Source organism: Mastomys coucha, unplaced genomic scaffold (genome assembly GCF_008632895.1).
Source record: "Mastomys coucha isolate ucsf_1 unplaced genomic scaffold, UCSF_Mcou_1 pScaffold22, whole genome shotgun sequence".
Lineage (NCBI taxonomy): Eukaryota > Metazoa > Chordata > Mammalia > Rodentia > Muridae > Mastomys > Mastomys coucha.
The window spans coordinates 212,075,672-212,100,120 of NW_022196905.1; the positions used below are offsets into that span (position 1 = coordinate 212,075,672).

Genomic DNA, 24,449 nt, shown 5'->3' on the forward strand with positions numbered 1-24,449 from the left:
ATTGTGGCTTCATAGAACGAATTGGGTAGAGTGCCTTCAGTTTCTATTTTGTTGAATGGTTTGAGGAGCATTGGTATTAGGTCTTCTTTGAAGGTTTGATAAAACTCTGCATTAAATTCATCTTGTCCTGGGCTTTTTTTGGTTGGGAGACCATTAATGACTGTTTCTATTTCTTTAGCAGATATGGGACTGTTTAGATCGTTAATCTGATCTTGATTTAACTTTGGTACCTGGTATCTGTCTAGAAAATTGTCTATTTCATCCAGGATTGCCAGTTTTGTTGAGTATAGGCTTTTGTACTAGGATCTCATGACATTTTGGATTTCCTCAGTGTCTGTTGTTATGTCTCCTTTATCATTTCTGATCTTGTTAATTAGGATACTATCTTTGTGCCCTCTAGTTAGTCTGGCTAAGGGTTTATCTATTTTGTTGACTTTCTCAAAGAACCAGTTCCTGGTTTGGTTGATCCTCTGTATAGTTCTTTTTATTTCTATTTGGTTGATTTCAGCCCTGAGTTTGATTATTTCCTGCCTTTGACTCCTCTTGGGTAAATTTGCTTCTTTTTGTTCTAGTGCCTTCAGTTGTGCTGTCAAATTGCTGGTGTATGCTCTCTCCAATTTCTTTTTGGAGGCACTTAAAGCTTTGAGTTTTCCTCTTAGGACTGCTTTCATTGTGTCCCATAAGTTTGGGTATGTTGTGGCTTCATTTTCATTAAACTCATGAAAGTCTTTAATTTCTTTCTTAGTTCTTCCTTGACCAAGTTATCATTGAGTAGAGTGTTGTTAAGCTTCCACACGTATGTGGGCATTCTATTGTTTATGTTGTTAATGAGGAGCAGCCTTAGTCCATGATGATCTGATAGGATACTAGGAATTATTTCAATCTTCTTGTATCTGTTGAGGCCTGTTTTGTGACAGATTATATGGTCAATTTTGGAGAAGGTACCATGAAGTGCTGAGAAGAAGGGATATCCTTTTGTTTTAGGATAAAAAGTTCTCTAGATATCTTTTAAATCCATCTGTTTCATGACTTCTGTTAGTCTCACTGTATCCTTGTTTATTTTCTGTTTCCATGATCTGTCCATTGCAGAGAATGGGGTGTTGAAATCTCCTACTACTATTGTGTGTGGTGTAATGTGTGCTTTGAGCTTTAGTAAAGTTTCTTTTATGAATGTAGATGCCTAGCATTTGGAGCATAGAGATTCAGAATTGAGAGTTCATCTTGGTAGATCATACTTTTGATGAATATGAAGTGTCCCTCTTTATCTTTTTTAATCACTTTAAGGTGAAAGTCTATTTTATTCGATATTAGAATGGCTACTCCAGCTTTTTTCTTGTGACCATTGGCTTGGAGAATTGTTTTCCAGCCTTTTATTCTGAGGTAGTGTCTGTCTTCATCACTGAGGTGGGTTTCCTGTATGCAGCAAAATGTTGGGTCCTGTTTACATACCCAATCTGATAGTCTATATCTTTTTATTGGAGAATTGAGTCCATTGATATTAATAGATATTAAGGAAAAGTAATTGTTGTTTCCTGTTTGTTTTTGTAGTTAGAGCTGGCATTCCGTTCATATGTCTATCTTCTTTCAGTTTTGTTGGAAGATTACATTTTTGCTTTTTCAGGGATGTAGTTCCCCTCCTTGTGTTGGAGTTTTCCATTTATTACTCTTTGAAGGGATGGATTTGTGGAAATATATGGTGTGAATTTGGTTTTGTCATGGAATACTTTGGTTTCTCCATCTATGGCGATTGAGAGTTTTGCCTGGTATAGTAGTCTGGGCTGGCATTTGTGTTCTCTTAGGGTCTGTATGACATCTGTCCAGGATCTTCTAGCTTTCATAGTCTCTGATGAGAAGTCTAGTGTAATTCTGATAGGCCTGCCTTTATATGTTACTTGACCTTTTTCCCTTACTGCTTTTAGTATTCTTTCTTTGTTTTGTGCATTTGGTGTTTTGACTATTATGTGGCTGGAGGAATTTCTTTTCTGGTCCAGTCTATTTGGGGTTCTATAGGCTTCTTGTATGTTCACGGGCATCTCTTTCTTTAGGTTAGGGAAGTTTTCTTCTATATTTTTGTTGAAGATATTTACTGGCCCTTTATGTTGGAAGTCTTCACTCTCTTCTATACCTATTATCCTTAGGTTTGGTCTTCTCATTGTGTCCTGGATTTTCTGTATGTTTTGGGTTAGGGTCTTTTTGCTTTTTGCATTTTCTTTGACTGTTCTCTCAATGTTGTCTATGTTATCTTCTGCCCCTGAGATTCTATCTCTTTAATTCTGTTGGTGATGCTTGCATCTATGTTTCCTGACTTCTTTTCTAAGATTTCTATCTCCAAAGTTGCCTCTTTTTGTGATTTCTTTATTGTTTCTACTTCCTTTTTTAGGTCCTAGATGGTTTTACTCAATTCCTTCACCTGTTTGTTTGTGTTTTCCTGCAACTCCTCAAGAGATTTTTGAGTCTGCTCATTAAGTGCTTCTACTTGTTTACTTGTGATCTCCTGTAATTCTTTATGGGATTTTTTTGTTTCCTCTTTAAGGGCTTGTACCTCTTTACCTGTGTTCTCCTGTATTTCTTTAAGGGAGTTATTCATGTTCTTCTTAAGTTCCTCTGTCAGCATTATGAGATATGATTTTAGATCCAATTCTTGTTTTTCTGGTGTTCTGTGATATCCAGGACTTGCTGTGGTGGGAGTACTAGGTAGGTTCTGATGAAGCCAAGTAGTCTTGGTTTCTGTTGGTAGGATTCTTGTGTTTGCCTTTTGCCATCTCTTGATTTTTGGTGTTTGATGTTCTTAGTGTCTCTGACTAGAGCTTGTCCTGTCCCTGCAGCCCTTCAGCTCCCCTGCGACTTGTGGGGCCTGTGCCTCCCGGCTGGCTGGGCCTCCCGGCTGGCTGGTCCTGTCTTACAAACTCACTGGAGAGAAAATCCAGGTTCCAATTTCTAAAGGCTCCTATGCTTCAAAACATCTCAAGCCAGAGACTGAGCATCTAAAACACAATCAAGTTGGGAATAATTTAGACTAAGATCATAACAGCAAGTCTTTTCTAAGTGGACAAAGAGGGAGGAAGTACTAGCAGGTACACTAGATGGTTCCTGGTTTGGGTGCAAGGCAGCAAGCTACCTCCTGCCTCATCCATGAGGAAAGCCTACAATGGAGACACACCAAAGCTCAACCAAGGTACTGTAGCCTAAGAAAGCTAGCATTTCCATTTTTCTTTCCCTATTCTTTTCTCTTCAGTTGTCAATCACATTCCTGTGTGACTTGGGGGTAGTAATACTGGTCCATGTCCAAAAGACTAAAACTGATGGCTCATCTCAAACATGTGTATAGCCTTTTTGTAGTTATTTAATTAGATGCTCAGGACCAGATAGCCCAGAAACTTGTCCAAGATACCCAAGTGTGGGGTGGTGATAGGCAGCCTGGTCCAGGTCGAGCTCAGGCTTAGAACCCAGAAGACCCAGCAGGTGACTGTCCCCTTGCAAAGGATGGCATGTGTTCAGCCACACCCCTTGGGCCCCTGGCCCCAGTTGCAACTATAGCTTCCCACAGTCCCCCAAAGAGAGGTGTGTGGCCACCAGTCACAGAGGAGCAGCACCAAGCCCTCCCACATGCAAATAAGGTTTCCCCAAGCTCTCAGACCAAGCCAATGAGAAGTACCTGCTGTCAGACCCTGACCCACCCCAAAACTGTTTATAAGAATACTATCTGGAAGGATTAAAGGTATTCTAGAACTACTCCATTGTCCAAGAGCGTCTGTCATAAGAGCTGTAACACTTGGGAAGAGGTCTGCTCTCCCAAAAGGCCACCTGAAGCTCCACTGCACTCCTCACTGGCTAGTCAGCTGTTCATCAGCCCAGCCCGACCTGACTCAGTGCAGGACAGTGTAGAATAACAGAGGTGGCACAGGGAGATGGAGCCAACTGCAGCAGTATAAGTGGCAAAAAACGACTTCCCCTCCCTGCTTGCACTCGCTTGCTCCCTCTACATGAACTCTCACACCCAGCCAGGCCAGAGATCTCCATGGAAAGTCTCCAGTATTCAGGCCCACACCCAAGAATACAGCAAAATGACAGGCTCAGTCATGACCATCCAAGAATTGAGTGCATGATCTATCTTGTAAATGCTTTTATAACTAGTGTGTCTAAGGCTGCAGATTGTCCCTCATTGATAGTTTTGTTTTACATCCCCATGCCAAGAAAGATTTCCCTGATTCCCTTGGGATATGTATGCTTAGTAAATACTTTCATTGGTTGATGATCCCCACACTTCAGAACAAGTTGGAAGACAATCCAACTAAGGAAAATGCGATAATTAATTTCAGCAGCAGCAGGAGCCCATACATCAAACAGTGGACTTTATGATGACTCCAGGATCTCTGGATCAGAAAATATTGGCCACAACAGGCAATTTCTATCAGCCAGCCATCACACTTCATGTTAGTTCCTCCTAAGCACAAACTTCTCCATTGGTCTAGCGCTCCACAAAGAATATGGCAGGTCACCAAGTAAGGTTTTCCTGCATGTGAATGTTCTAGTTATCATTTCAGACCTTAGCTGAATCCTCTGCTGTTCTCTACCATATATTACAGGGAACTCTCTCCTCCAGTTGTATACAATCTGGACTATTCAAACACACTGATCCTATCTATATCAAACCCTGAATTCTGATGGTACCAATGACCATCACCTTCAATTCTCATTAGGAACAGTATCAGTCCTTGACATCACCTCAAATTTAGAATCAATTATCTTGCCCTCAAATTCTCTGTGGTTACTAATTAATCACCTTGGTTAGTTCACTCCACTAAATCAACTTGCTTTTAATCCACAATTATACTACTACCCTTCCACAGTTCCCCTGGGAGTTAGAAAAGTGACCCACATACAAATCTCATTTTCACTATTGATAATCTCTGTAATCTAGGTACCCTGTATACCAGGCCCTCTACAGAGGGAGGATAGAAAGCTATTCCCACCCTGTGGATAGAAGATGAAACACATTCCATAAACTCTGAAGAGACTGAGCTGGAGTTAGAAAAACCCTGGTTTCAAATAAAAATGTTGCTTTTCATTAGGGAAGACTGATAAAGTTGGTCATCTTTCCAGTTCTCAGTGTCATTATAAAATAGAAGAAAATGCCAGCTATTGAGGGCTATGCCAAGGTTAAATGACTTAATATGAGAGCAGAGCTTGGCAACAAGTAGCCAATTACAGCCATTCTGAATTCAGCATCCCTGAACTAAAAGAAGTTCAAAAATATCCCCAAAGAAAGAAAATTACGTCTGCATAGAATGCATACACATTTTCATCTTGCCATTATTTCCTAAATACAATGAAGTTACTATTACATACAGTTACATGGAATGAGGTATCAGAAATGACCTGGAAATAAGATGTAGATACAAATAATATATTGTTTCATATAAGGGATCTGGCATACAAGGATGTTAGTATCTGCTGGGGTGGGGGCTTAAAACCCAGGAAAGGACACAGAGGGACAACTATATTCATCTGAACCCCAAAACTGTGAACACTTAAAACATACAGGTGGTAGAGCAGCAATAAAGAAAGGCCCATTCAGAAAATAGTCTTTTTAGTCAAGAGACTAGAGTCTCTGAGTAGAGACCTACCATTCCAACTGGGCCAAGTCAACCACCCAACAAAGGAGCCAGCCCTAGAAAAGTGGTTCATCTCAATTCATGCAAGAGATGGACAGAGTAATTATCCTGTCAATGAGATACTGTAACTTTCCTTCCCAGAAGTCTTCCTCCCAGGACAACCTTGTACAGAGCACCATCAGGCAGCTTCCTAAGTGCTTGTTTTTCTGAAATACGAGGAAAAGAACAACTTTTACGTCTCTTCTTATTATTATCTCTTAAATGTTTCCTGTTAATCCTTTGAGCTTCCACAAATTTTAGGTAGGCCTCTGTACCTTTTTCTCTAAAGCTCTCCTCCCCATCATATATCCACATCTGAATTCCATGCCAGCTTAAATTGCATAGGTGGTTTCCTTTTGTTTTTGTTTTTTTGTTGTTTTTGCTTCTGGTCTCCATTCTTTTTGTGCAGCCATTACAATTTACAGTTTTTCTGCTCTGGAGTGATTTTCTTTTAAATACTAATTATGTTTGAGTATTACTGAGTATACTTACTGTATATATTTTATTTTATTTTTTAATGAGACTCAGAATCCCAAAAGAAATTCCCTAAAACCCCAGTAACATAGGGGATTGTTACTATTTTTCTCTGACCCCTCCATGCCTAAGTAAAACTCTGACAGAGGGAACACATGCTTGACTGACAAGGTAATGACAGTCTCCACAAAAATGAAACAAGAGTGCTTTAGAACTTCTCTTCCTAACCACCTGCAGAAAGTATGTCCAAGAGCCTGTGGACAAAGAGAATAGAGGTACCAAGGCAAGACTACTGCAAATGATGGCTGTACGCTCCCTAAATTCATGGTCTGTTTGTGGACCCAGGAAGCCATGATTCTCACAACACAAGGATGGGGTTAGTGTGTAAGTGTATATGCTTATAATAAAGGAGCTTAATTTTCACTGCATTACTGGAAATTCTAAGCAATCATGAACACAATGAGCAAACAAAGGGAAAAAAGGAGGAACTGGATTATAAAGCCAAGTCCTTTAAGATGGCATGTGAATGAAAGGTAAATATAGCAAGGCATCAATTACCCACAGCGCACATAAGACACTTTTTACATTACAGAAGGCTTGCTGTTTTTCTTGCTGAAACACTTAGTTTTAACAAAGTGAAAAGATACACTCCCATGATCATGTAATGCATATAATAAATATAGTCTGTTTTTCTTACTGATTCTACTTAATTATATGTTGCCAGTCCTGGCACGGTGCCTACTAAACTGCCACAAGATTACACGTGCTGCTGGGAGACATGAAGACATCTGGACACTCTGTCCTGAGCTCGGGCTCTACTTACACAGTTTACAGTATTACAGCTGTAGGTGGACTTGGCTTTCTTAAGCTTGCCAGTCTGATTGCCTTGTCTCCCCTTGGCCTTACTGCAGGCTTTATAATCCAGTTCCTCTTTTTTTAGCTTTGTTTGCTCATTGTATTCATGACTGCTTAGGATTTCCAGCAACATAGTGAAAAGTGAGCTCCTTTAAATATACGTGTCCTGCAATCTTTGGAGGTAGCTTATTTGTTGCGGTTAGCCTGGAACTTACCATGTAGCCGTCCTGCCTCAACTGCCCATGTGATGGAATTGCAGGCAAAAGGCACCAGGACAGATTCGGAAGCTACTTTTGCTTGCAAGTATACTACCTACAGCTTAGGAATTTGAATACAAAGCTAATCAGGATGCAGAATTCAGTAAGATGGCTGGAATCCGCAGGCTCCTAGCCTTCCAGGCACAGGTAAGATTGGTCAATCTGCCTTACTAGCAATTGGGAAGAAAAGTGGCCACGCTACTGGCTTTGGTCAATGCACCAAATGAGCCTGTAGGACACAGAACAAGACGCCTCAAATTCCAACATGTTCTTGTCACGGAGATCTAGGATACTATAGGGAGTAGGACCTATAGGTAGTAGGACCCTATAGTATCCTAGGGTATGTGTGGCATGACACAGACACATCCACACATACCATTTGCAGGTGAATTCTTTGCATAACTAAGAAGTGTGCCTTTATTCTTTAAGCCACAGAGAAAGTGGGGTTGTTCATGTAATCCACCCTGACAAATACAGATGTTATGTTAAAAAAGAATAGCAGAGTTTTGGGAGATGGCTCAGTCAATATAGTGTTTGCCAAGCAAATTTAAGGACCTGAGTCCCAGAACTGACATCAAAAGCCAGGAATGGTGGTGTATGCCTAGATGCTTGAAATCACAGTGCTAGGAACAACAAAAGGATCTCTGGGGCTTGGTAGCCAGTCAGCCTAACTGAATTGGCAAGTCCCAGGTGACAGATGCTGTCACAAAACTAGCAAGCTGGACCTACTTAGGAAAGAATGCTCATAGTTGACTACTTATATAGCTCTACAGGCATATATGCATGTATACACACACGCACACACATACATGTACACACAACTGGCTTCAGCCAAGAGGCTTTCAAATTGAAAGTAATCAAAAGCTTTTACCCAGAGCATATCATATACCTGAGTATAAAAAAAAAAAAAACCCAACCCCCCCAAAATAAACTGTACTAATAAGTGATTGCATTATATACAAACATTTCCACAGTGCCATAGTAAGCCTGTTACTCCTGGCTAACTTTCCCGTGTCTACTGGAACTGTCAGCTGTGTAAGGATAGAGACTATGTGTTTTCTCTGTGTCTGCCTAAAACCTAATACAATGCCAGGTGCATAGTATAAGTCATTAATCATGCATCTAAGTTAATGTTCTCACTACATACAATAAAAAAAAAAATTACAACACCATACCCAAGTTCACATTTGGGTATGGAACACAAAACTGAGAATAAAAATGAAATCATCCATCCCCTCAAAACAGAGCTTCACCCATTCCATCTAATAGGTCTCATGTCACAATGTTTCCCTGGTTGTTGTCTTCCAATTCTAAGGACCCACAGATGGTGTAACTGTGCACAAGTGCATGTGTGTGCTACTGGCTTCAGACCCTCGTATCCTCCTCCCCTCACACAGCAAAGAATTGTCCAGAAAGGGTCGTTATGGAAAAAGTTCTTTCTGCTGCCTTCTAGGGCAACATATCCTTGACCAAACTGAGTCATATGCATTCCATGTCTCTGTGCTATCCTCCTTTCAAGGGCTAAGTCCTCTGAGGTTAGCCCTAGAGCATTCACATACTCAGTGGTAGTATGCTCCTTGACGGCCCTGTTAACAGCTATTAATGACTGCTACCAGACATCATTCTGGCACTGGGTCAAGTACTTATATTTTTACTGCAACGGAATACCTTGGGCAGGTAACTCTTAAAAAACAAACCACCAAAAAAGAAGAAAAAAGCCTACCACCACCGATGGCAAGAACAGGTTTACTTGATTTGCAGCTCTGGACACTTAGGTCTGCAGGTTTACAGATTTACTAAAGATGGACAGCAGTGTGAGAACAGACAGATTCTGTGTTCAAACAGAAAACCAGAGGGCTTAGTTCCACAAAGGCACCTTAAACCATTCCAAGGTCACACTCCCAGTGACCTAAAAAGCTCTTTCTAGAACCCACCTTTTATAGCCCCCACCTCACATAATTGGGGATTACGTTCCCGAATCATGAACTCTTGGTAGTTACAAACTCTACCTAAACTACCTTTGAACCTCACACACAGCATTATTTCATTGAACCGTTACAACAGCACTTGAAGGCAAATTGCATTTCTCAGATCAACAAAAGATACTACCAAAGGCAGTCACATACCTACAATAAGGCCAAGCCAGGCCCCTGGGCTTAGCTAACATTTTATTGACCAACATTTTTTAATTACGTGTACTTCCTCGAGTCCCTAACTTATCTAGCCATTTATTTCTTCCTTTCACCTATAAGCATCCACTCAGGACTTATGCTGAACCCATATTATTCCCACTCCACGCATAAGCATTACATTTAACAAGCTGTAGAATTTAAAGGTCTAGCCAATTAAAAGTCTAAATACTTTCTACTAATAATAGCATCATGTTATAATGAGAGCCAAGTGATGGAATTTAGCAAACGTTTCCCTAGCAGGACCTGAGCACACAGTATGATCTCAATATATGTGTTAGTTTATGAAGTTTCATGAGAGCTATGGTACACCGAGACAGCATGGCATAATTTTAAAAGGCAAAGAAAAAAAAGTGAGTTGCCATTATAGGTCAAGTCTAATTTTACTATGTAGACCATCATGAAGACGACATGTTAGGTCTTTGTTTTCCTAAATACAAGGCAAATGAAAGAGGTTCAGTCATGTCCAGAAAAGAGTCTTCAAATGTTACCATTTGTGACTTTAGTAGCCAGTGACTTAAATAAATGAGCAACACTATGACAAAGCCTCCCAGGCAATCCTCAAGTCTATAAGCAGAGAATGGTGGCTTTTGCATACGGAGACACCAAATGACCATGCCACCACAAGGAACAAACTCAGCAACAAATACCCTGAAGATAGCATTTTATTCATGTCAGGACATCAGTGGCCATCAAATCCCCAGTTATGAAGTGGTTACAAAACCCGGTGCATAAGGCTACCATATGAGCCCAGCCCATCCATCCTGACTCCATCATTGGAAGCCACTAAAGTTTCCAGCTACAATTGCCAAGAACAAGAACTGTAGATATAGATATGCAACCATGATAGGAGAACAGATGGAAACAGTGAACTGAATGCTACCTCTGTGTAAAGGAAGACAGAGAAGAGATTGAAGGAATGGCCAAAACCTCACTGAGAAGAGCAAGGCTCAGGAAGTATGTCCCTCCCATCATGCATTCCTGAGCCCCAGTGCTAAGGGCAGACAGATATACTATCCAGAATATCGAATGCAGAGGTATCCAATGCTGTCTAGTGGTAATATAGCCCTTTCCTCTTCATTTTTAAAAATATTTATCCATTTATTTTATGTGAGTACAGCATTGCTCTCTTCAGACACACCAGAAGGGGGCATCAGACTTCAATACAGATGGTTGTGAGGCGCCATGTGGTTGCTGGGAATTGAACTCATCCCCTCTGGAAGTCAGTGCTCTTAACCGCTAAACCATCTCTCTAGCTGCCTTTTCCCCTTCAATGTGTTCAATCCCCTGTGACTTTCTATTAAAAAGTCCATGAGAAGGCCTTTAAGACTAACCTAGGTCATAACTCACAATTATTCCTTTGTTCTCAAAAATCTCAAAGTGATCACATGTGCAAACATCTTTGCAAATTTCCAAATAAGCTAACATTTAAAAAATCTAGGAACCTGCTGGGCGGTGGTGGCACACGCCTTTAATCCCTGCACTTGGGAGGCAGAGGCAGGCGGATTTCTGAGTTCGAGGCCAACCTGGTCTACAGAGTGAGTTCCAGGACAGCCAGAGCTATACAGAGAAACCCTGTCTCAAAACAAAACAAAACAAAAAAAAAAAATCTAGGAACCAGAATCTAGTATTTTGGGCCTACAAAGATAACAGCCTTCCCAAACAGTTGAATAAGAGACCTAGAATTGCAAACTAGAAGTGACCTTGGAAATCAGCTCATTCCACCAGGGATGACAGTTTTGCCCAGGATTATGCAGAAGAACCATCCTGGCAAAAAAGAGGGAAAAAAAGAGAGAAAAGAAAAAAAGGAAAAAGAAACTTACACTGCATTTGTAGCTAGATGTCTCTAAAGAGGTAAGAGGTGTAAAAAGACCTTCTTGTTTTAATGAACTTTAATCAAATCCCAAAGGAAGAGATCAAGATAAAAGTACACAGGGATTCACTGTGAAGTCACAGAAAAGCGCTGTCTTCAAGGCCTGGGAAGGGGCTAGCCATGTGGCCAATGCCTTAAGCTTGGTCTTCTGGCCATAGAATTATAAAAATAGGAATGTCTGTAGTTTAAGCCCATGGGTCTATACTCCTTTGCCATAGTGGGTCTACTAAAGTATCATGAGAGGTAAGGTTGGTCCTGGTGTTTGACTGCTGTCATTTTAGTACAGAAATATTAGAATTTCAAGAGGCTGAATGACTTTCACAGGCTTCTGCACTACTAGGAAACAGAGTGGATCCCAGAAATCAAAACACATCTGTCGCTAAGTCCTAAAATTTGCCATGTACCCAACAAGAATATACTCAGTATCTGCATACTACTATAAACATTAAAGCCAAACCATGCTTTCTATAATAATAATAATAATAATAATAATAATAATAATAATAATAATAATAATAATGCATTAAGCCATAACTGAATATCTGAGAGAAAGATGCTGTGGGAAAAGCATCACTCATCTATTTCCATCTTTATTAAATCCATGAAAAAAAAATTCAGCACAGGGAAGGTACAATCACTGAATCAAGAGCTTCCACCATATCAGCATTCCTCAGCGACAAAGAAAGAAATGAATGAAATAATGCCATTAGCTTTCCTAGGCAGTACTCATCTATCACCTGAAGTTAGAAGCCTAGTTCATACTATCACAGTGCTCAGGGACATAGATTGTATTTTCTTCACCCAGGTGAATTCACATGTAGTGAGCACATACTACAAGGAGCAATTCTCACAGAGCCAGATGGACCAGACATTGACGCCACAGCTGGTGATTAGTATATGTCTTTATGACGTGTGTATCCAGGCTTTATGTGAGTGTGAGACTTCTTTGGTTGAGAAGCAGCCACACAATCTATTGTACTTTGTATGGGGGGGAGGGAGTGGCAGGAGTATCCATGATAGCTGCGTTGTCCATGATCTTCCCACTTGTGTACAGTTGATCACCTTAACAATGATCAACTGTACTGGTTGCCTACAATGGTAGTTGAGAAGACATCACAATTCCACAGCCCCACAAGTGCAACATACATTCACTTCATTCATTAATGTGTCTGATAACATTCAGGGCCTGGGGCTCTGAGCTGTCTAACCACACAGCAGGTGAGAAATGACATTTGAGGGTCTGATGGTACTTGCCATATGTGTTATTCATGCTAAAAACATGCTGGCACTACTGCAAACCAACAGCCTAGAAAGTCATTGTAGCCAGGAGATGAGTCAGATGCCAAGTTTTCCAGAGCACTGAGCATGAAGAAACATCAGCCTGGTATCTTTCAAGCAAGGAGAGGCACACTAGTATCCTTGGCCCAGAGAAACAGTAGTCCTGAAATGAAACTGGGTATATGAGCTCTTGGCTCACACTTGATACACATTAGACACTTTAGGATTTTACCTTTGAAGGAACAATCACTGCTATGTATGTATGAGGAGGATCATGACAGAGAGCAGCATTAATTCCATTCTTCTTTTGCCTAGCTCCATCTACCCTGCCCCAACCTGAGTTGCTAAGGTCACAAGCAAGGCTCTGAACTCATATATGCAGTTTTTCAAGCAAGACTGTTGAAAGGCTTTACATATATATATATATGTATGCAAAAGAAAGCTTGTGGCGAACGCAGCACATCCAAGAGCCTATAAGAGAGCCCTACAACCACTCAAAGCTGTTAGCAATTGGAGTACATCCAGTTCAGCTGCTCCTGCAATGTAGAGTTGGTACAGAAGGCATGGTTCAAAATGGGGACAACCACATTTATCTACCTCATTGGAGAAAAATGAATCATTCCACCTGTGGTGTAAAGATGCGGTCTGGCGTGGTCCTGCTTGTTGTCACTAGGATCTGATGGCCAGAAAGAGCGATGCTGACTCAGGTACACAGTTTACTGGGACAACACTAAGGCCAAAATTGAGTAAGCTTAACCCCAGGATACCACAGGTGGTAAGAACCAAGCAGGTTAGAGCCTAAAATTCATGTACAGGCAGTATAAGGCACCGTGGAAAGTAATGTGGAATCTGCACCCCTCAGACTGGGTACTGCTCTGCACCCCTCAGGCTAGGTACTGCTCTGCACCCCTCAGGCTGGGTACTGCTCTGCACCCCTCAGGCTGGGTACTGCTCGGCACCCCTCAGGCTGGCTACTGCTCTGCACCCCTCAGGCTGGCTACTGCTCTGCACCCCTCAGGCTGGCTACTGCTCTGCACCCCTCAGGCTGGCTACTGCTCTGCACCCCTCAGGCTGGCTACTGCTCTGCACCCCTCAGGCTGGCTACTGCTCTGCACCCCTCAGGCTGGCTACTGCTCCATTATTAAGTGGGATCTGCACCCCTCAGGCTGGGTACTGCTCTGCACCCCTCAGGCTGGGTACTGCTCTGCACCCCTCAGGCTGGGTACTGCTCTGCACCCCTCAGGCTGGGTACTGCTCGGCACCCCTCAGGCTAGCTACTGCTCCATTATTAAGTGGGACCTGACCTGTGTTCACCCACAAGTCCCATTGTGACATCTCATAGCCCATCTACAGTAGCTTACTGCTGTTCAAGTAAACTTGCACCCTTGGGACCTTTATAATTGCTGTGCCCACTGCCTAAAGCCCTTTCCTGTCCTATTTTGGCATTGATGGCTGTATCAGTGGCTCTGGGTAACTCAATAGACTTCCTGGATAGCCTATCCAGTTCACCACCTGCTAAATCCCACCAACTGGATTATTTGCACCAATGCACTGACCCATTTTTAAATATATTATTTCTAAGATTCAGAGGTAGAATAAGTGACTACTGCATGCAAGGCCTTGGATTCAATCCTCACTAGAGAGAGAGAGAGAGAGAGAGAGAGAGAGAGAGAGAGAGAGAGAGAGAGAGAGAGACTGTATCTATGTCTGTGTGTGTATCTGTATCTATGTCTGTTCCTATATGTACTGCTATGTAGTACAATATCCAAGGCAACTCTATTTCTGTAAAAGAGTGCCTCCTTCATAACAGGAACTAAAGTACTTGTTAACTGAATGAACTCAACTGACTTGAGTTTTTCTAGCTTTTGAATAACTAGTTCTCTGTATACTATTTGCCAGTACCCTAACATATTAAAGTGAAGTAACAGTAAGATTCAGACTCTTGTTCTAATCCACTGCAAGAGACACTGCCCAGACTCTGAAATGGACATGCTATCAGTTGTCTTCCTCTTTGTCTTAGTTAGGTTTCTGTCACTGTAAAGAGACACCGTAACCACAGCAACTTTTATAAGAAAAGACATTTCATTGGGGCTGGCTTACCGTTTCAGAGGTTCAGTCCATCATCCCCATGGCAGGAAGCATAGCAGTGTGCAGGCTGATGACACGATGCTAGGGCTGAAGAGTTCTACATCTTCATCCACAGTCAGCAGAATGAGACCGTGTGCCACACTGAGTGTGGCTTGAGCACATAGTAAAGACGTCAAAGCTTAAAACTCCACAGTGACACACTTCCTCACACAGCCACACCTCCTAACAGCGCTACTTCACATGAGCCAAGCATTCAACCACATGATTCTCTAAGGACCATTCCTATTCAAAACACCACTCTCCCTTAAACCAAAAAGTACAAATTCTTAGCCAGGCTCCATCAACACTGTTTGAACATGGGAAATCCTGTGATGGGCATGTCAAAAACCACAGGGTTTTCTGTAACACTGAGAAGAAGGGGAAAGAGGTGGAGATAAGGGGGTAGGGGAGAAAAAGGGAGGAAGAAGAGAATAGATTTCAGGGAGTGAGGGAAAGTTGGGGAGGAGGGGGAGAGAGAGAAAAAATAATAAATTTCAACAAGATTGGTGAATTTGTAATAACAAACACTCATATACCTGTCCATAACGTCCTTAAGAAGGGCTAACATATATGAATAGACCAGCAGAAGATAACATGTGAGAAAGGAAAACCAACCGTGAACAAAGGCAGTGACATGAAAAGCCCTTGTAAACTGGAAAGACTTCCTGAGTAAGCGAGGATTACTAAGAACACCTGAGCCCACAGGAGAGGTCACCCCACCCCTACCCCAGGAAACTGGACACAGATGAGAGTGTCTTCCTCCAGCATCCATAAGAGGCAGTACAGAGTCTATAAGGACAACTGAAGGAAGGGGACAGTCCCCTGCAAGACCAGCATGGTGGGCCTGGCCAGCAGGGGACCTTCTACCACTCTGCGACACTGAACAAATGTTATCAGTTTTTTATGCAGCCTTAGGGCAGGAAGGTTCTATAAACTGTCTATTCATGCAGGAGTCAGCAAACTTTAAGAAAAAGGTCAGGTTGTAAATTCTTGAAGCGCTGCCTGCTGCACTGTCTCAGCTGCAACTATGCAAGTTGAATACAGTTATAGGCACATGGGTATAGAAGATGGAATAGGTGTGGTTATGGGCCTGCAAGGCTTTACTGATACAGTGAAATTTAAATTACCTGTCATTTCATCATGACAGAAAATAGTATTCTTTTAATGTTGCGACTGTTCACCACGTAAAAGCTCATGGAGGCAGACTGGCCCACAGTTTGCATACTCCTGGTCTGGATCACTACCCAGTATTCTTTCTTCTCACCCAACTTGAGTGTAAGGTTCTCTTACATTCTATGCTAAGACCACAGCTATCAGACTCTCCTCTACCCCATTTTCAGTCATTTTAGAACAGTAGGATAGAGTAATTTATTATAATTATTATCATCATCATTATTATTATTGGGTTTCCTTGAGCTAGTGATGTGACTTAGTAGGTACAATGCTTGCCAAACATACAAAAAGCACTGGGTTTGATGCTAAGCACTGTATAAAAGTTCCACAAATAGGTTGAGACAAGAGGCTGTAGAGTCTAACTTCAGCTACAAAATAAGTTTGAAGTGAGCCTGAGCTTCAATCATTTGCTTCTTTACCTCTAATGAAACACCTTTGGCAGCAAAACTGAGAAACATTCCTGAATCCCAATCCCACTAAGGGGTGGGTTCTAGGTGCCAGCAGTTCTTCAGAGTAGCATCTAGGGCCCCTGTCTCTCCCTGGAGGGCACTATATGTCACTGATAGTATTACAGAATTAATACCATCCATTAACAGTTCCCCATGGCTTTTATTTGCATCAAGGGAGGAAGGAAAATGAAAGGAATAAACTACTCTCAGGACAGAAATATCCGTGTCATGCCAGGGAGGAAGCACAGACATACAGCTTCAGAAATAGCCCAGACAACTGGCCTACCAAGAATACAAAGCATATCATGGGAGAGGAAAAGGGTGCTGTCCTGGGCACCTGAGGGTCGGTCCTCCCTTGTACTGCACATGGTGAGTATAAAGGATTGGAGCTGAGAGAATGCCCTCGTCTTAGCATATCAGCAGAGAATACGCTACTCGTACCTAGATTCCCACAGATCACAAAAGCAGCACATCTACTAATAACAAGATTACTCACCCAAAGAATGAGAAGATGAATGCTGGAGAGGGTCCATTGATTCTTTAATAAAAGTCTTAATTCCCCTGGAGCCAGAATGACTTGCCTTAAAATAACCCATTTACATGAATGAGAAGAAAAATGATTACTGCCTGCCTGCCAGGTATGAAGTCCTGGCACATACATCACTGTAGAGAACCGTGCCCCTCACTGACCCATGGCAATCACCTGCTGCCATGAGTGAGCAGGGGAAATCTGGGTTTGTACAAAGTCCAAGCACTCTCTGTTGCACAGGATTTAAGAGTCTGTTTATTCTGCTCACTGATGGATTATAAAATCATTACGGAACAATCCATGGCCCAGAGAAACAGCTTCCATGGTGAAGAGGGCTGAAACAATGTTAACTAACATAGGAAAAGCATGCATCCACATAGACTGGCCTTAGCATTCTATCTAGCTTTAAAGTTACTTGACAAGAATATCACCAAATTGGCATCCAAATTTACCAAGTGAACATCCAACACCTTAAAGTCTAGGCAAATTTAGATGAGTCCCACAAGAAGGCATTTTGATCAACAAAGCAAAATTGATCCTAAAAATTAACAGTCTGTTGTGGCTTTACAATCTATAAGACTATTTCATACAGTATACATTTAAAACTGGTTTTGGAGGCTAGCTCTTAAAATGCTGAGAGTAACACAATTTAATTTCTCACTCCAGCTTTGATCTATGAACCAAAATTGTTAGCCTCTCTGACAAAAAAAAAAAAGTGAAAATATGATCTAAGAAATTCCCTCGTCTTCTCTCAAAGGCATCCAGTAATATACTGTTTCTAATATGCTTTTGGATATTTGCCATCCTACATCCCTACAGCAGCCCTAGGTGAGAGCTGAGCATCATATATAAATTCCCACCCCTCTCGAAACCTCCCCCTGGCAGACACCTTAAATCTGTTTTGAGAAACTTCTTAGCAGGCAGCTTTTTCCATCAAAGAGAGAGAAAATTCAACCTAAATTACCTTTTAAAACAAACAAACAAACAAAACCCTGATGGCTTATGATCTGTAAATCCCTTTCAGACAGGTCTGACATGTCCAGCAACTTTGTTCTTGATCACTTTAGTCTCCGTTATGATTTGGATGTCACATATTTAAAAACTTGGTCCCTCTCCAGATGGTGGTGCTGTCTGGGGAGGCTGTGGGACCTTTGAGAGGTGGGAACAGGGAGTCAGCTTGCCAGGGTGGATCTTAAAGGTTATATTGTGCAGCCCTGATTCTGGCTGGAGCCCTCTGCTTCCTAGTACAGAATTGGGAACAAACCTGGCCACATGACTCACCAACCTAGATAGGAATTGTTCCAGACCACATGCCTTTCCCATTGCTGAACTAAGCCAAAAGAAAACCTTCCTTCTTTACAAACATAGCTCAGTAGCCCCTGCCAAAGCCTCACTACCTTATGACTCTGACCAGCTCTTGTGTAATCCTCATGCCAAACACTAGCTAGAACAATCACCATGGTCCTTCTCAGAGCCCTGTATAATCTTTCTGAAGCCCCTGGAAGGATGTGACCACAGCCCATCCAGAGCAAAAGGGAATGCTAAGCTAGAACACCAAGAGAGGCCCAGAAGTCACAAAGGCACCTGCTTAAGCCACAGGTACTAAGAGACAAGAGAGAATCAGGACTCAAAACAGAAACCACAGATTCCAAAATAATGACGAATGATTTCAAAATGTAGGAGTGAGCCACAAGTCTTCCAAATAAAATCTCTTGGCCACAAATAAAGTCAACTGCCTACAGGGCTTCAAAGAGAGTCAGGCTTCTTTTACAAAACAAGGTTTGTAAAATCAAAGAAGGTTACCATTATCTAAATAAAAATCCCTTTTATACTGCTAAATGGCTTCTCGCCACGTGGAAAGTCAGAATCTTGTACTTGAAGTAGAAAGGAAAAGCTTTTTGACCTATTTTTGTCCCTACAATAATGTAAAGTACCAAATCCTATTTCTTAAGAACCTCCAGTGTGTGCTATTGGGCTGGCTATTTCAAACTCTAAAATGACACCTATTATTCAGTTAGAGATTATGATCTTGAGCAGTAAGGCGTATTTAATAAAAAATAAAATTAAAAATAAATTTACCAGAGCCTTTTTAATGAAACTAGCAGCTCTCTTGGCTTACAGGGAAAATGATATATTTGGGAGATTACTTTATATATTGACCTGAGAAGTACTGTTTTAAAATGTCACTAACATTCACCTTTGGAGCAAGTGCACATTGTCTGCATGTGTACACTCAGAGACACACACAGACACACACAGACACAAACACACATACACACATACACACACAGATACACACACACACAGACACACACAGACACACACACAGACATACACACATACATACACACACATACATACACACACGCACACATACACACACACGCACATACACACAGACACAGACACACACATACACACACACGCGCGCACACATACACACAGACACACACACATACACACACACACATACACACACAGAGAGACACACACAGACACACACGTGCACACACACAGATACACACACACAGACACACAGACACACACACACACAGACACACACAGACACACACACACCCTCCAATCCCCCACCGCAGGGTCAGGACCCCCACCAGAACAAATCCCCTGGAACTTTGTACTCTTGAGAGCCAGGGAACAGCAAGTGAAGCCTAGCAGATGTGTGACAAGTATGGAAATGAGTCAGTCTAGTACTGTCCAACAGAACTTCTGGGGACAATACACAAAGTTCCACACATGGGCCCTCCACTTCAGAAGCCACCATTGCATGTAGCCACAGAGACCAAGGAAACAGACTTTTACTATAATTTAATTTCAATTCAATTAAAGTAGTCACAAGTGGCTAGTGACTACTGAATTGGAAGATAGTTTGGATGCTACTCTTAAAGAGTTCACCCCAACATGGTGGATGTCTTCCTTCCTATTTTCTATCCCAGGATAGACTGTGACCTACAGTTCTCCGAACGGGCCTGTGCTTTCTACTCTGGGTTCTTGCTGGCCCCTTAAGGCATACTCCTGGTCACACACTCTAAACCCAGGCCGTCATCTCTTCTGGGAAGCCTCTCCTAGTTTTTCCCTATGTTATAACACTCAAGAGGCCAACTTTTTTCTCCTTCCCCACTGGCTTATAGGCCACAGCAAGCCCCTTCCACCATACAAGGCAGCATGGTATTGACGGGGAGAACATATATTCTGCAGACAGCCATCCAGCATAAATCCTGTCTTTGGCATAAAGTCACGGCCATCTCCCTGACCTGATGAAAGCTATGTGCTCTTTCCAAACCCCAATGCTCCAGCTATAAAATGTGATTATTAATGGAAGCTTTCCTTTCTGATTGTTGTAAAGAGTAGAGAAATGATGAGACATAGGCAAATCATTAGCAGAGTGCTTGGCAAGCACTAAAATTGATCACTCAGTCTTATTTTTCATTACGTTATTAGAGTGTGTACCTGTTAGTATGGACTAGGTCTTTGCCATCCCTGGAACCCACTCCTAACATACAGCAAGTACTCCTTAAAGATTAAAGTTATTAACAATGCCTCCAGTGGATGGGTGCCAGGCCTGAGCTCAGTTCTAAGGAGTCTCCTAATGCTAGGAACCATACTCTGAAAGTATTACTCTAAAGCTATAAGCACACTTCATAAGAAGTGAGCAGGGGAAGTGGGGTGAGATCACAAGCCCAACACTTACGCAGGGCTAACTCAAGCTGCCCAGAAAGTGGTTTCCTCCATCCTGACTGCCTCTCCCACCACTACTCAACCAACCTTCTAACCAGGCAAAATTGTTAGCAGTGGAAACAAACCTCATCATGCAAGATTAGGGTACAAAGTAAATTTAAGGTCTAACATTAACCTATAAGAAAGGAAGAGTCCCCTCTCTTATCCTTCTAGGTTACCCCACCTCTTCCTTTCCTAGATGGCTACCTGGTTCTGCAGGAAAACCTTCCAACTTACCAGAACATTCTTATAACCCTGGATTGCCACTGTGCTCTGGAGGTGTTCCTGGCCCTGAAAGATGGGCTCTCCTGAGGCTCTTCTAGGCTGCTTGGTTTTATTGAAGGCAAATATGGATGAACAGCAGGTGAAACAAGCATTAAAGTGATTCAATGTTCAATATGCAGCCTTCAAGCCCATGTGGACTCCCAAGGAGACTGTTCATTTCTCAAATTTGCAATTTTTGGCTGTCTTCTGCTGGAAGTGATCTGGCACAGCTGCAGGGCCACGAGCTAAAAAACAAGCAAGGTAGGAGCTCTCAGCATACAGCAAGCACTTACTTCTCAAAGGACTTTCCCCCTGGCATGCTTTGGGCAGGGAAGGAGTTCAGCAGTTCTGGCTAGAGGGGAAAGGCAGCATGGAGTGCAGAATGTATAGAGCCTACGCAGGAAGCTAAAAGCCTAGAGACTGGGGCAACAGATCAGAAACAGCTGCCAGGGGTCTGGGGCAGGCAGTTGCCTCCTAGGTAAATCTGGTTCTCTTTCCTCTCTGGCCTTCCATTTCCTCCTTTATATAGTCAGATGGTAGTTTCTACCTTTTCTGCCTCTTTCCTTCTTTCTTTCTCTCTTTTTCATTCTTCTGTTCTTTTTCTTTCTTCCTCTCTCTCTGTCTCTCTCTCTGTCTCTCTCTCTGTGTCTGTCTGTGTGTCTCTGTGTCTCTCTCTGTGTCTGTCTCTCTCTCTCTGTGTCTCTCTTTGTGTCTCTCTCTGTGTGTCTCTCTGTCTCTCTGTCTCTCTCCCTGCCTCCCTCCTCCTCTCTTTCTTTCTTTCTTTCTTTCTTTCTTTCTCCTTCTCTCTTTCTTTCTTTCTCCTTCTCTCTTTCTTTCTTTCTCCTTCTCTCTTTCTTTCCTTCTTTCTTTCTTTCTTTATTTATTTCTATTCTTAAAGCAGGAACTTCTTTCTGTTTAAACAAATTATTAAGGGGAAATTGTAATGCAGAAAACACAGAGGTAAACAGGACTGGAACACAACTGTAAAATTCTGGATCGTATTGATCTAGTCTTCACAATGGCCCCCAATCCCAGAATCCAAGAAGTGCACAGCATAATGACAGGAAGTCACATTATGAGATAACATCAATCACATCAAGCTCAATCATTTCAGGCTATTACCTGTGGCAGACTTCACCTTGCCTGTTTACCAGGAAAAGCCAAGAAAAAGGTTTGTTCTAGTTTCCTAAGTCTCTCTTCAGGGAGATTCTGACTCTGCCACACAATGCCAAAGCCTCGGTCTACATGACCCCTTCATCCTACCAAACCTGTACCACATGGAAGATGCCTACACATCATTTGACAAGTCCTGCTGCCAGCCTGAGGAGCAACCTTGCCCCACCCCTCCTAGACCATATCTCCTGTGTGATGACCCTGAGGAAATACTTCCCAGAAGACTTCACCTCAGTAATACTGGCCCCTTATTAATCACAGCTGCTTTTCAACCCCAACCAAACAGCTTCCATTTTCGCTGCAAAGCACAAAAGGGTTCACATCCACAGATTCTTAATTTAAAGTATCACAAAAACAACTTGATAAGAGTCCGTTGCTTCCCTTTAAAACTTCACAGGCCAGGCAGCACCATTGTTTTTTTTTCTTTCAGCATTATCTTAGAATCTCCCACAAAGGCTCATTATGGTCTGAGCACTCAATGACTTTTTCAGACAGAGTTCCAAATACTGTCACAATCTTTGGAAAACAAAAAACAAAAACAACAAAAGACAAAAAACAAAATAAGCATAGCTCTATTGCAAAACACTGTTGCTATGACAAATACCATGATCAAAACCAATTTAGGGAGGAAAAGGTCTATTCAGTTTATATAGTCCATCATCAATGGAAGCCAGGGCAGGAGCTCCAGGCAGGAACCAAAGCAGAAACCATGGAGGAACACTGCTTTACAGGCTTCCTCTCCTGCTTCTGCTCAGCTATTTCCCATATGACCCATACTGGTAGTGCACACCACACAGTGGATTAGGTCCTCCCACAACCATTTGTCAAGAAAATGCCCTCAAAGACAAACCCACAGGCCAATCGGAAGGAGGAAATTCCTTAACTGTGGTTGTATCTTCCGGAGTCTTTCCTGGTCTGCCAAGTTGACAGCCAAGATTAGCTCCCATAGGCTACATTATTGCATTAGAAAGTTTTATTACAAAATGTCAATCAGAGACTGAAGAAAATAACAAAATAACTCAGTAGTTAAGAGCACTTACTGCCCTCCAAGAGGATATAGGTTCCATTCTCAGCATCCAATATGTGGCTCACAACCTTCTGTAACTCCACTTTCCTAGTATCCAATGAGCTGTCCACATTCCACAGGTATCAAACATGCATATTGGTGCATAGACATATATGCAGGCAACATATATGTATGTAGACATAATGTAGTTTTGTTATTGCTGCTGCTGCTGTTTTTTAAGTCAAGAGAGAAGAAAAGGAAGAAAGCAAGAACAAAGGAAGGAGTGGAAAGGGGAAACAGTCAAAGGTATTCAGAAGAGAGTTACTATGTATCCTAGGTTAGACATGAACAATGAGGGAACCATAACCATTTTTGGCATAACTTTTGCCCTACTCAATCTTTTTACACTTTCTCTCAAAAATTATTTTGGAACAAATCCCTAACACACTATAATCTGGGTCATGAGTATTTAAAAATCTTGATCTTCAATCAAAAGCTAAAGTTTCACTTTCAGAACCTCACAAAAAGAGAGAAGTATCCATCTCTTATCATCTGACATTGCACTGTCAGTTTCCCTCTTACAATGGATGTGATTTTAAAAGTGACTTAAGTTCTAGAGCTTCGTACCACCTTAATCTCTGTCATTTAACATGCACTGCTGCCCACTCTGGTTCCTATCATCTGGAAGCTAAATCTAGAATATTGATCAAATTTAAGATCCCTTTAAGACACACAACATCTGGCTGCCACTGCTTAGTCTTTCTTTATTAATATGATCATTTTTAACATTCTTACTCATCTTCCAAAACATCTAATGTTTATACAGTTTTATGTTACTATTTTTAGCAGCCCTCAATGAAACTCTGATCACTCAAAAATGCATTTAACAATTCAAGATTGCTATTTCTAAGATCAGAATTCCATAAGAAGCAGATTTCACAGACTAATGTTGGTGGAAAAATAGAATCATGCTGGGCCTTTAGGCTGTTTGTTTGTTTGTTTGTTTGTTTGTTTTTAAACAAAATGTGGAGCTGAGGAGATGGTTCAGAGGGTCAGTGCTCTTAAACAAGTATAAGCAGCCATGTAAAAGCATGGCCAAGATTACCTGGAAAGCCAGCATGGGGTAGGAGCACGTGTTTTAATCAGCTTTAAGTTGGAAAACTTAGTAAACATGGGCCCAGAACAGTGGAGAGGAAAAGATACATAGCTGCTAATTAAAAAATAAACCAGGTGTCTCCTGACATACACTAGAATTCCAGATAGGTGTACACAAAGTAGAATCTAGTCTTCTAGAAAGTTCCAACCCACTTTTCTTGCTTATACACCAAGACTGAACTGCATGCATGCCTGGAGAACAAATAATCCTGACTGTTCACTGTTTTATATTTTGTCCTTGAGAGGAGGGAATTTCCT

General features: G+C 41.8%; 1 protein-coding gene across 11 annotated transcripts in view; it reads right to left on the reverse strand.

The window, feature by feature from the left end:
* Window positions 1–24,449, reverse strand: part of Large1 (LARGE xylosyl- and glucuronyltransferase 1) — a 503,421-nt gene that overhangs the window by 415,797 nt on the left and 63,175 nt on the right. For 7 of the 11 annotated variants that reach the window (XM_031340326.1, XM_031340316.1, XM_031340322.1 and 4 more), the window contains one exon: window positions 20,831–21,102. The exons of the other annotated variants lie outside the window; for them this stretch is intronic. The gene's annotated coding sequence lies outside the window, so the exon portion shown is untranslated. The remainder of the gene's footprint in view (window positions 1–20,830; window positions 21,103–24,449) is intronic. 11 annotated transcript variants of the gene reach the window in all.